The sequence below is a fragment of the Galeopterus variegatus genome, unplaced genomic scaffold (assembly GCF_000696425.1).
Source record: "Galeopterus variegatus unplaced genomic scaffold, G_variegatus-3.0.2 Scaffold888, whole genome shotgun sequence".
NCBI classification, from domain to species: Eukaryota; Metazoa; Chordata; class Mammalia; order Dermoptera; family Cynocephalidae; genus Galeopterus; species Galeopterus variegatus.
Window position 1 is genome coordinate 201,677 of NW_007726999.1, and position 13,853 is coordinate 215,529.

The following is a 13,853-nucleotide window of genomic DNA, read 5'->3' on the forward strand; positions in this document are numbered from 1 at the left end:
TAAATTAGTTTTCTTAGACATAAATATGCTCTGTGAAAGTAATCACATGAAAAAGTTAAAACTGTAAAAAAAAAATGGTTTTTAATAATTCTTTTCTGAGAGAGACCTGCATCAAAATTTCCAGCATTTATACTGTCCAATTTACTTTGGTTTTTGTTGTTGTTGTTGTAATAGTGGTAAAATTCTGAATTTTTTAAAAATAAATTGTATTGTGTATATTTGAGGCTTACAACATGATATTATGGGGTACATATAGACAAGAAAATGGTTACTACACTGAAGCAGATTAACATTATCATCTCACATAGTTACTTTTGTGTGTGCATGTGTGACAAGAGCAGCTAAAATCTAATTTTGTCCAGTTTACTTTGGGTCAAATTTCAGTGCCTTGAATTTCATTATTCCAGAAAGTGCCCTGCATATTTTCAGGTTGTTCTGAAGCTATATGTATATATGTATATGTGTTGAAAATTTCACTGGTTTCCTGATTCACGTGTGGAAATCACGTATGTATGTATTCTTGATAAGTTTCTGACTGCAAGGAACTTCTGAAACTACTAATATTATGCCTGCCACCTTTCCTTGCTGGGATTATAATAAACTAAGAAGTGAACCATTTGTCTTTCTCAATCCAATACTCCTCTATGTTTTTATGCACCAAGCCCTCAGTCTAACACTATCATACAGATTCATTTAGTGGAACTTACTATTTACAGTTAAATTTGCCATGAACAACCTTTGCCTACTATCATGCAAATGTGGTTAAGCAACTTGAGTCAGATGTCAAATAATTGTTCTCAATTGTAAACTAAATGTTAAAAATGTGGTTTTGGTACTTTTCCAGTGTTCTAACTCTGACTCCAGCTACTTCCTTTTAGTGGGGGTGGAGAATAAGGAGGTTATTATTAGGGGCAATAACAACAGTATGACAGTCTAACAAAACAATTTTTTTTTTAACGTGGCTGAACTGGTAAGTTGCTAAAAAGGAAAGTTGAAAGAAAATTAATGTAAAAAGCAAAGCTTCCTTGCAAATCCAGTATTTACTGCTCTGGGATTTCTTAAACTTCTTCTTAGAAATTTAAGTTAGTCATTAAAGATTGCAGTGGATTGAAGGGCTCCCCAAAGTTGTTGAAGCTTAATTCGCACTGTGACTGTTGAGGGTGGAAAATCCTATTATGATAATCGAAAGGTGGGGCCTTGAAGAGGTGATCAGATTGTAAGGACCATGCCCTAGTTCATGGGCGTCGTTCTGAGGGCTTTAAAAGGAGAGCATGTGAAAGTCTTTCTCTGTCTTTGCTGTGCCATATGCCATGTGAGACCCCTGCATCACTGTCACCACTAACAAGGCCTTCACCAGATGTGTTCCCTGGAGTTTGGACTTCCCAGACTCCAAAATTGTAAGCAATAAATTTTGTTTTCTTACACCCAGTTCCAGGAATTTTGTTATAAGCAACAGAAATGGACTAAAACAAAGGTGGAGGTGTGTCTTACAGAAGAGTTGTATTCTAAAGTCAGTGCTTAGGGTGGAATTGAGCATAATCAGAATTTTCCTTGAAAATTTGTTAGGAAGTTGCCACAACAGAGGTGGGCATAGTAACCCATATCTTGGTGAGTCCAAACCTTCATTTTTAACACCAGATAAAGTATTTGGTTTGCTTTTTATTATTTTGGTGGGGAAAGGAAGTCATGTAATTCAATAAATATATTGAATATACATAGTGTCTCTTTAATACTAGGCTCACCATCAGCAAGATCTCTCGCCTTGAGAGGCACAGGAAATTGAGAATGAAAGAAAAATTTATATTTACAATTGTACGTGTGTTGAGTGGAATGTTCCCTCTTCATTCTAGGAGTTGAGGCCCAAATATAAGTGAGGTTGCTCATATAGTTAGGGCCAGAATCTGAACTGAAATCTGATCTTCCTTTTAGACAAACCTCTAGAAAGTGTCCTCAACACATCTCCACTTGTGTCCCTCTCCTCATCAGCTCACCCCATTCTAGTGTCTGTTCACATCATTCTAACAAAACAGCACTTGCTAAGATCTGGCAATGACCTCCTCGTCATTTCATTCAGTGGATCTACTTCAGCCCAAATTCAAAGTGAGTTCTTGCAGCAGCATTTGGCTGTATAACCACTAGGTTTATGAGATAACAAACTCTTGCTTTTCTTCTTCCACTGACATCAGTTTCCTTTACTGGCTCATTTTCCTCCACCAACTCTTTAAAATGTTAAAGTTAGAACTGGATTCTTTCTTATCTCTCCTTAGGTGAACTCCCTTATACCCATGGCTGCAATACCATCGGTAAGCCATTAACCCTTGTATAGTTCTAACCCGGACTTCCTGTTATTAGTTTAGACACACGTATCCACTATCAACTCAGCAGTTCCAGGTGTCCATCACAAAATGTCAAAACCAACTCCTGGCCTTGTCTTCCAGTCCTCATCTCAATGGATGTCACCACTCTCCATCCACTTACACCAACTAGAAACCTGACTACATCCTTGACACTGCAGAGCCCATCCCCTCTTCAACTCTCTCTCTCTCAACCCACAGCTTCTCTCACCCGGACTCCCACAACAATCTCAAGCAACCTCTGGGCATCTTCCTTTCTCCATATTGATTTAGGAACATTCAGGACGCATTGAAACTGCACATCTGATCATAGTACTCCCCTGATTAAAACTCTCTAATGGCTTTCATGGCTTTTAGCCCATTATTAAATTTCCTAACTTGGCCTACAAGGCCCTGAGTGATTGGGCCCTTGCCTACTTTCCCAGCCTCATCCCCTCCCCTGCTTATGGTTCAGTCCCATTCTCTGCCTGGAATTTTCCTCCATCCCAACCTCCCATACTCACCCCTTCATGGTGGCTCTCAGCTCATCATTTTCTCAGAGAAGGAATCCCTCATCCCAAAAATGTATGTGGCCAGGTCTGCTTATTAGATGATCCCATGACACCACCATGTTTTCTTCATAGCACTCATAATAGCTGGTATTTAAATATTTGTACCATTTTTATTAATGCCTTTCTCCCCATTAGGCTATAAAGTCCACAAGGGAACAGATGTCGTTCAAATCGAGTCCCTAGCATGTAGCGCAATACTTGCCACATAGGTGGAGCCTGGCTGATGAAGGAAAAAAATTCCCAGATTTTAAAAAATATGAGGATACTTCAAAAAGTTTGTGGGAAAATGGAATTAAAAGATAATACGAATCCTTCTGTGCACTTTTCGAAGACCCCTCATAGACTAGTCTTAAGTTTTAGGCTAGCCTTCCCCTTCCTCATCCCTAGCTTTTTCCCCATGTACATCAATCAACTGACATTTGTCAAGCACAGCTTCAGGCAAAGAATATAATAACTTGGTGCTGTAGGAGGAAGAGCAAGTAAAAGAGACAGTCACTGTCTTCAAAGAACCTAGAATAGCTGGTCTTTTAGGTCAGTAGGGCCATTGTCTCTCCAGGACTCAGAAATGTATTTCTTCTGTCATGGGTTCACTAGAGCAGGACAGTGTTTGGGCTCACCCAGATGTTTAATGAACAGGGAGCTTTCCCCAGCTTTTCTTACCCTGCTCACATCACAGCAGGGACAGCTACGACCCCATTAATATCATGCTAGAGTAGTTTTTCAGGCGCGATTTCTATCTCTATTTCTTCAAGTAGGTCCCTTAGAACACTAATTCCATAGTTATCACTGGGCCAAAAGGTTTTTTCATTGTTAAATTTTGAGAAACACTGAGTTAAACAAAATTAAAGTCTTCCCCCTATAGAATTTTTCAGAATCTTTAGTGTATTAACGTGCATGGCAAATCTCCAAGAATACTATGTATTTCCCAAATTTATAAAACCATGGAATTCTCTTTTCAAGCATTTTATTTTGGGACTAAGCATTCTGAAAATACACTGTTGGTGGTTTTAACAGAGGATTGAAGGGACTGCCTGTAAGCTCAACCTGCAACGGAAATGTAAATCAGGGCTGAAGGTGTGGTCAAAGTTAAAATTCCACAACACCTGTAAATAAAGGAGGGGAGATTTACTGCTAAAGCCCAGGCTATGTCTTTATATTCTAATTTTCTAAATTCCATTTGTAAAATTAATTGGACTTGACAGCATGTGTATTTTAACTAAAAGCCACATGTAATATTGAAGACCTTTCTGTGGATTCACATTTCTGTATTCTTTTTTACCCTTTAGCAGTTTATAGTTTAGTCATGACCAAATTGCACACGTCTGACTCTCCCTTCCTTATTCATATCTGGACCAATTTTTTGTCTGTTATCTTTCCATGGATTGGTTAAATATGTAAACCGTGTTTGAGACTCACAGAGGTGGAAGCTCATCATGAAAGCCAGCCATTATTGCTCTCTGCCCACTGCTCGGCAGGACTTCAGCCAATCCACACACAGCTTGGGGCCCAAGCTCCTGGCAGTTATGCAGTTATTATCTGCAGAAAACACACCCACCTTGGTTTGGCTTTCATTCACAAAGGGCAAATCCAAGTAGACCTCAGAGGTATTATGAGAATCCTAAATTAGGGGACTTCATTATAGATATTAAATGTAAGAAGCAGATAATACTTGTTTGAAGTTAATGATATTTTCTGAGTATTGGCAGACTTAGATTTAACTACAAGGAATCCTTTCATCTCCGCCTGCCTGTCTCTGTGTATGAATGGCATTTCCTTTTGAGTCTTCTTTTTCAACTTGATGTTTCTCTGAAGACAGAAATTCTGTTGAGTACTTCATTCAAGTAGTATTTTTTTCTTCACTTACATCTTTGAATTTCAATGGTTCTGGCACTGATCTTTGGCTAATTGTACCTATTAACCCTTCTGTTTCATGGCTTAAAATCAATGTACATTTTTATTAGAGGTTCAGCAGAAAAAGGTGACTCTATGAGCTTCCTATATATAAATACATTTTATTTACCCCAAGCACATCTTTCTGCTACCTATTGAATTTAGTGTTCTTTGACTCAGTTATAGGTGAAATTTCCACGGTCCTTTTCTTGCCCGTGGGACTCATTATTCAATATTGTATTTGCCTGCCCTCCAGTAAACAGCATGCATAATAGTGCTAGGCTGTTTGACAGGCAGTCCCTAAACAAACATGGCTTGAATCAAACTGAAAGTTCAAAGTTTTATGGTTTCAGTAAAGTACAAGGGATAGAAATCTGCTTTGTTACCCCTCAGCAATAAGCTTGGGAAAGCCAATCAATTATAATGGAGACACAGAGGCATCAAAAAATACATATAACTTCTTAAGCAGGGCCAGATAACCTTAAAGAGAGATCAGGAGTCTTTGGACCTTTTCAAAAAGTGTGTTCAAAGGAATCATTGAAAAAGGAGCCAGAGTCTTATTAAGAAGGGCTGGGATAAGGCTGAAGATTCTGGCATTTCTAACAAACACCTATGTCATGCTGATGCTGCAGTGCCTAGAACACACTTTGAATAACAAGGCTTTAAAAATGTTAGAAAAAATGGATCTCAGGCTCACCCCAGATATGCTGAATCAGAATCTTCATGTTCATAAGATCCCCAGGTCCCCAGATACTTCATATGCATGTTAAAGTTTGAAAAACATTCATCAAGAAAACTCCCACCTTCTACTCAAAAGCCCGTTTTTTCTAATGGCCTTCTCATTTTATTCAACTATTAAGCATTTCCTTGGCTGCAACCATTGTGGTTAGAAGCCATTATGATCTTTTGTGGATTTTGTAGCCAAATAGTTTATGGCCATTTATAAGTGGGCTATGTCACGTATGTACATTCTTTAAAATGAATTAAACATTTATTGAGTGTTTTCTAGGTGCTGTGTACTGTGCTAGGCACAGTGTTACAGAGAGGAATAAGATTTGGTCTGCTGTCTTCAGGGAATCACAACTGTACATTGGAATAAGCCTGGCCGGAACTTAACATATGAGATCTCTAAACATTGCAAGAGGAGGCATCGCATACACAAAAGTGGCTATTTTTGTCATGAAACATCTTTATTTTATACTCTGATAATTAAAGGACATTTTTCAGCTGTCCATGCTCCAGAAATTCATAGATTCTAGGTGTGTTTGCAATACGTAATCCTAGACAAACCTGGTATATCCTGACAAAAGCATACTAAAGATAAGGACTCCCTATTAGCAAATACCATCAGGAAATCCAATTAGCAAATCCACAAGAAGATTTGACCAGGTCATTTCTCCTTAGTGTGTCCCCAGAGTGGGAAAGACTGGAATGCAGACCAACTGTTAACCCTTTCTCACTTGCATAGATGTGTCAAGCTGGGAACTAGCTGTTGAAGTGCACTGTTTAGAGGATGGGCTCTTCAGAGGGTGAAGGATAGGAGAAACACATTTCTAAGAGGCTTGTGTGGATAAGAGCCCACCATACTCTAACAAAAAGCATCCTGGAAATGTAACATCTGAAACAGGGTAGGAAGTCAATAAATGTTGAATGAATGAAAATGAAAATCTGTCTTAGGGCAAACAGCTTGGAACACTAATTGATTCATAACACATCCCTGCGCCATCTTGAAGACATTAACAATTAAGTCACTTTCACACTGGTGGGAGCATACCACTATGCACGGTTAATCTACACAGTATACCCTGACCTCTATTTGGTGGGGTCCAGTTAGAACTGCTGGTGTGATCACTAGTAATAAATGGCTGTATGTTTTTTCTTATTTCAAGACTACTTTGACATGCAGCTTTGCAAAATGAATTCAGATATTTTATGTTTCATTGAAAATTAGCAGATTTGCTTAATGTTCAAAACCCATGAGCAAAACAGAACTTATTCTAAGAACCAATTATTCAACATTCTGAGGCTCTCCAGAGCATGTATACAATAGATACTTGAACAGGTACCATTTACAGCTTTTTTTTTTTTTACACCTGAACAGGTGTAAAACCTGATCAAACAGGGATGATCCTTGGAAACAAAAAATACTGTGCAAACTCTCTCCTGGCAATCATCCTTATTAAGTAAGTGTGTTTCATTTGGGTGCTAATTAAATGGATTTTGTTTTGGTAGATCTGTGAAATCACTGCATTTCTTGTTTAGCTTCTTTAGATAAACCATACCTCTACTAACTTGTGATGACTTGGAAAAAGATCCTGAGGCACTGATAATATATCAAAGAGTTTATCTGAGCTGATATGTGTGACCAAGGCCCAGGAAAATGCCACCAAGTTGCCTTGGGAAGTGCTTTCCGAAGGGCCAGCACAATTTTAGCATTTTTATAATCACAGAGAAAGGGAGAAAAAGAGGAAGAGAGGAAACAGACCCTTAATCAGTACATCAGTTTTTCTATTGGTTACATAGCTTCATATAGCCTAATGATAGGTTCTCAGTTGCATCCTAGGTACAAATGTATGCCTAAGGGTCACAAGATACATTTTCAGCATTCCTAAGTTAATACAACTTTTTTAGGCATTGGTAAGTCTGGTTTTAGGTTAGTCTTGTGGTAATGGTTCCAGAATGTGTAGATATGATTGTATCCCCGTTCTAGATTCCCCAAGGCTATTAAGAATTTAGCTGACCTCAGAGCAGATTTCTGGTTTATTACTTGTCTTTTTACATTCTTTCTATTAAAAAAGAATTTTTTAAACTAGGTCTAGCTACAGCATATCCCCAGGATTGGAGAAAAGGGCAGGGCTAGATTATGATTAGATCCAAAGAAATGTTGCTGGAAGGCAGATGGGAAAATAAGAGTTCTGTGTGGTACAGCAATCCTGTCTGCCACTCATAAGGCGAGAATAAAAAGGCAAGTTTGCATCTAAAAATAGGTTCTACAAATAGTCACTGAGGCAAAGCCGTGGCTTTCTTGGGCTTTGCTGCCAGTGCAAAGATTAGATTCCCTGTTCCCAAATGAGGTAAGTGTTGTGTTGTACTGGGAAAGGGCTCTTGGCTCAAAAAGTCCTTTGAGTAGATGGGTGGGGTCCTCAGGATCTTAACTCACTAGTTAGGAAATATAGAACCTGTGAAATTCACACATGCCCGTGCAAATCCAAGCACCTCCCATAAATGCTCAGAATGATTTTGCACCCAAAATGATGCAAAGATTACATAATGAGAAAAAAATATTGTGATAGATTTTAAATGAAGAAAGCAGTGTATATAACTACTTGGAAAGTACAATTTAAAAGAAAATGTTTACTCTTCTGCGGGGGGAGGGGAAGAAAATACACTGAATTAACAGCAATTTTATCTAATGGTACAGACTTTTCCCCATTTTTTTCTTTTTCCATTTTTTAAATAAGCTTATGATACCTGTGTGTTTTTTAATAATTAAAATTTTTAATAGATATAAAACAAAATAAAAACAAACTGTGATGTGTCAGTTTTATTTCTTTGATACTATAAAAATATATTTTAATCAACATCAAAAAACAAAATTAAAAATAATCGTCACTGAGTGTAAACAGGTAGGGTAAATGCATTTCTAGCAAGGTGACTTACATGTTGTAGACATTCTATTTTCATGTTCATTCTCTTTCCTTTTCAAATGGACATTAGTTCACTTTCATTTTTGATTCATCAAAGCCGTGATCTAATAACCTGAATTATTTTTTTCTTGTTTAGCTAATGGATTATAAATAATGATGAATCTGAATAATGATAAAGTCACAAGAACCCTTCCATGGAAACTTGATTTGCTAGACAGTGATCTGAACACTGCTTAGGATTTTAGGAGTACTCTGCCTACTCCAGCCAGAGCTCCACTCTCTGTCTCTAATCCCCCACACCCAACAATCACCTACACTTTTTAACTCCTTGATGGATGTCTCCTGAAAAGTGTTCATTTTCTCCAACCCTACTTGCTGCTCCTCTAAAGCAGGGCTTTAGTTAAAGTTTTTCTGTAGGGGGCCAGAAAATAAGTATTTTAGACTTTGCAGGCCATACGATCTCTGTTGTAGCTACTAAACTCTGCCATTGTATAGCAAAAGCAGCCATGGACAATATGCAAGTGTATGGACTGGATATGTTGCAATAAAACTTTACTTACAAAAATAGGCAGCAGGCCAGATTGATATGGCCTGTAGTTTGCCAACCCTGGCCCTAGAGTATTCCATTGCCTCATTGTTCTACCTAACACAAGTCTTCTTTACCTACAACCTGCTCTTCACACTATAGTCAGAAAAATATTCCTGAAATGTAAATTTGATTGTGGCAGAGTCTTCCAGAGAGATATGGGTATCAAATATCTATTTTCTCTTACTTGCTTTGTCACAGAGTTCTGATTTTTAGTTTAGTATATGGCAGCCCAGAAAAAAAAAAAAATAATACATTGATTGCCTAGCCTCCTTCACAAGACGGTGTAAATATGTAACAAGTCCTGATAATAATATGTAAGTAGAAGTATGATGTGAGATTTCAAGGAAGGATCCTTTAAAATTAGGAAGTGGGCTACTGACCTGGAGTGCAGATGTGATGGGTAGAATAGCAGCAACTATCATGGCCAATGAGGACAGAAGTCAAAGATAGCAAACAGAGTTCCTGGTATTTTGTGGTAGCTGCCATTCCAGCCTAGACTGCATATCTCTGAATTTGTCTCTATGTGAGGGTGCAATAAATATGTATCTCGATGTGAGGGTGCAATAAATATATATCTCGTGTAAGCAAATATTGTTTTGGATTTTGTGTATGTGCAAACATAATCCTAACTGATATGTTAATGATTTGTCATTCTGGGCTAGTCATAGGAATGCTTTCAGTTGCAAGTAACAAAAAAATCAATGAAGAGGGTCTAGAGAAAGGTGTCTCCTGGCTTAGGTTCCAAAGTCCAATAAGTCAAGAGCAGCATTAGCCTTTTTCCCATAACCAAGATGGCTGCCACAACTCCAGAAATAATATCCACATTAAAGGCAGAAAGAAATGGCAGAGATCTGCTGCCCACACCTGTTATTTTAATCAGGAAAGCAGTAGCTTTCTCAAAAAATCTCCCCAACAAATTTCCACTGAGGTGCTCTTCCCTTTCCCTCAGCTGCAAAGGAGTCTGGGAAAATGAATATTGAGCTACATACTCATCTACCTTGTACCTATGGCAAAGGTAAGTGAGAGTGCCTGGGGATATTGTTGGTTTAGCCCAACTTAAGTGCTTAAAAAAACCTTATAATAGTTACCTATCTTCCTTGGGATGAATGCTCCATTCAAGAATCCAGCCTTCATATGTCTTAGAGCAGTGCTCCTCAGGCTTTACTGAGCCCATGGATCCCCTAGGGCTCTTGTTAAAATGCAGATTCTGGGCCGGCCAGGTGGCGCACTGGAGAGTGTGCCGCTTGGGAGCGCAGCAGCGCTCCCGCCAAGGGTTCGGATCCCATGTGGAGACTGGTTCCCACTCACTGGCTGAGCGCGGTGCGGGTGCAACACCGAGGGTTGCGATCCCATTACCGGTCAGTAAAAAAGACAAAAAGGAAAAAAAAATGCAGATTCTGATTCAGTAGGTCTGGGGCCAAGTCTGAGATTCTCTCAGGTGATGTAAGTGCTTCTGGTCTTTGGCACCTTAGCTGGCATAGCAAGGGCTGAGAAAACAGGATTTGGCCTCTGAGTTATTTCTACAGCTTCATCCCACGCCCCTTCCCCTCCCACTCTCAGCTTCAGCCGTGTTTGACTTTCAGTTCCCTGGAGGGGTCATGACTAACTGCTGACCATCTACCACGCAATCATCTCCCTGTGAAACACGCTCTCAGCCTCCTCTGCTTTGTCCCCTGTGTTGCTATTCGTTCCTTGGGTCTCAGCTCAGGTATCACTTCCCCCAGAAAGGGTTTCTGATGGCATTACCCTCCCTTGTATGTGGAATTTCCCCCTCACTGATCTTTGGATCCCCAGGGCCCAGCCCAATGCCTGGTACACAGTGGCATGTGAAACAAATATATGTTGAATTAATCAATCAATAAATCAAAGAAATCATGTACTATCTAGAAGCCAAATGCAGATCTCAGCTGGAGTCTTCATAGTCAGCTTTCCTGGGCATAACAGCTATAAATGATTGTACTTTCTCAAAGTCATTTACTCTTTTTAAAAATAAAATAAAGGTCGCCAACAAAACCACTAAAGCGAACTTAAATAATATAATTCAAAGGTGACAAAAAGCTGAATAAGATGTAAGAAACACAAAGGCTTAAAAACAATTTCTTACTATGCTGCAAGTATTACTTAATTTAATGCATTTTTCTGTCTCTTTAAGTCTAATTTCTTCCAAATTAGTGCTACTGAGGACTGGGCTGGTCCACTGTTTATCACTTGTCTACATAAGATAAGACAAAAATTGAGAGTGGAAATTTTTTATCAGCTTTACAAAGTCATTTTATTTCATTTGAATCTAATAATAAGAAAAATGGTTTGTTACTTTATTTTTTATGTAATTAATTTGTGTTGTGTTTTAAAGATGTATAGGTTCACAACAGAGTGGAAATTTTTTTAAAACTTTCCCTATGGATAATTTGGGAAGCACTGCTCTAAATCTTCTAATCTGAGTCAGACCATCTACAGCAGTGGTTCTCTATCAGGAGAGACTTTGCCCCCCAGGGGCATTTGGCAATGTCTAGAAACATTTTTCATTGTCACAATTGGGGAGGAGGGTGCTACCTACTGGGTAGAGACCGGGGATGCTGCTAAACGTCCTACACAGGACAAGCCCCACAACAGAGACTGTTCCGGCCTCAAATGTCAGTAGTTCTGAGGTTGAGAAAACCTGATCTAGAGATTTATCTAAACTCAGAGTCTTAAGCCATTTAAGGCCAAAGATTTTTTCTTTCTTTCTTGCTACCTTCCTTCCTTCCTTTCTTTATTATTTTTGGCTTTTCTCAGCTGATGAGTTGCTTCTTACCATCAGAGCCACAAACAGAAAAGTCACACACTCATGTGCTTACACAGTTAGATTCGATAAGAACCTTCTGCTCTCTTTCTTTGAGTCAGATTCTTCCCTCTTCCCCTGACACTCTTAGTTTTTTCATGGCAGAGCAAAAAGAGAAGCACAGTATGATTATTTTGCTGCAGGAGGGTCTCATGACTCTTGTCCCCTATCATCCATTTTTCTGACAGCTAGTGTTTTTGGATTCTCAGCCTTTTATTTAGAACGTGCCTCAGCACGAATTTGAAAGTAATGCTGAGATGTTCCCACTACAAAAAAACTTCTCTGTTGACCCTTCTGGCAAACATCTCTAACAGGACTAAATTAAAACTTTTTGCTGGTTGGATTCGAAGTTACTGTTCAAGCTTCTTAGAAAATATGACGGTACTTGAAAAAGTTCATGGAAAGGTTCATACTAGTTTTTAATTCTGTTTTTCCACAAACGTTTTAAAGTACCCTTCTATCATTTCAAACACATATAAACAGGCTGTAACAAATTTTTATAAACAAAAATATAAAGTGGTTTTTCCATTTTTCTTTAGGCTTATTTGCATTTGCATTGCTACTAAAAATCATTTAATTTCAGTTGGTTTTCATTCAATGACCTGATCCTTTCTCTTCATTTTGACAAAGTCAACTGGCTTTCATAGGTAAGCATGCTCATTGGCAACTGGGCTAATTTCTGACTGTGAACAATTAACTTGAACCCAACATATTTCCTAAAGTTCTTGTAAATGAGGTCTTTGCAATCTTTATTGAAGCCATTCTTAATAATGATCTTTTTTCTCCAGCTTTGCCTGGTAATATTTTTTTTATAAAGAAGGTGATTGTTTTTACTTTTTGATTTACTAAAATGCTAGCTATAAAGCTTATATTCCACAATAAAAGTTCTGATTGGTATGATATAATAATAAGAGCTACTACATTTTAGTACTCATCATGTGCCAGGTACTGTTTAAATATATTATCTCATTTATTCATTATGACAAACGTATACAACAAGTACTATGATTGTTCCCCCTTTACAGATGAGGAAACCGAGGCACAAAGAGTTAAGGTTATAAAAGTAGTGAGCAGCAGGGCTAAGATTCAAGGCACACGCTGAATCCAGAAGCTTCCTATTCTCCCTCTTTTGAAAGTTGAGAGTCCTCTAAACAAGAAATGCAAATAGAGTACATAATAAACAGAGAAAGGCTCTCTAAAGGAATAATGAGTTTAATTGGGAAGATAACATTGCAATACAAATACATGTGCCATAGTAAAATATGTGCATATTCAGGGAGGTAAGGAAGACAAAGTGTTTTAAAGGGAAATTGATGAAGGATTACATAATTGTTTGGAGATAATTATCCCTGGCTACAAGGATCGATAACAATGGTGATGTTAGGCCAAGGCTGGACAGACAGTTGCTGGGCAGATGTCCTTGCTGAAGTATTTTCATGTAAGGTTGTGATGGCCACTGCAAGGCTGTGGTTTTGAAGAGTCCTTTGTAATAATATATTTTAATTTAATTTTATTTTATCAGTATACAATGTGCTTGATTTTTGTGGCCCATTACCAAATCCTCCCATCCTCCTCGCTCTCCCCCCTCCATCCCAACAACCTCCTTTCTGTTTGCTTGTCTTAACAACTTCAAGGAATTGTGATTGTTGTGTCTTCCCTCCTCCTCCCCGTTTGTTTGTGTACTTATTTATTTATTTTTAGCTCCCACAAATAAGTGAGAATATGTGATATTTCTCTTTCTGTGCCTGACTTGTTTCACTTAATATAATTCTCTCTAGGTCCATCCATGTTGTTGCAAATGGCAGTATTTCATTCTTTTCTATAGCTCAGTAGTATTCCATTGTGTAGATATACCACATTTTCCATATCCACTCATCCAATGATGGACATTTGGCCTGGTTCCAACTCTTGGCTATTGTAAATAGTGCAGCAATGAACACTGGAGAACAGGTATACCTTCGACTTGATTTCCATTCCTCTGGGTATATTCCCAGCAGTGGG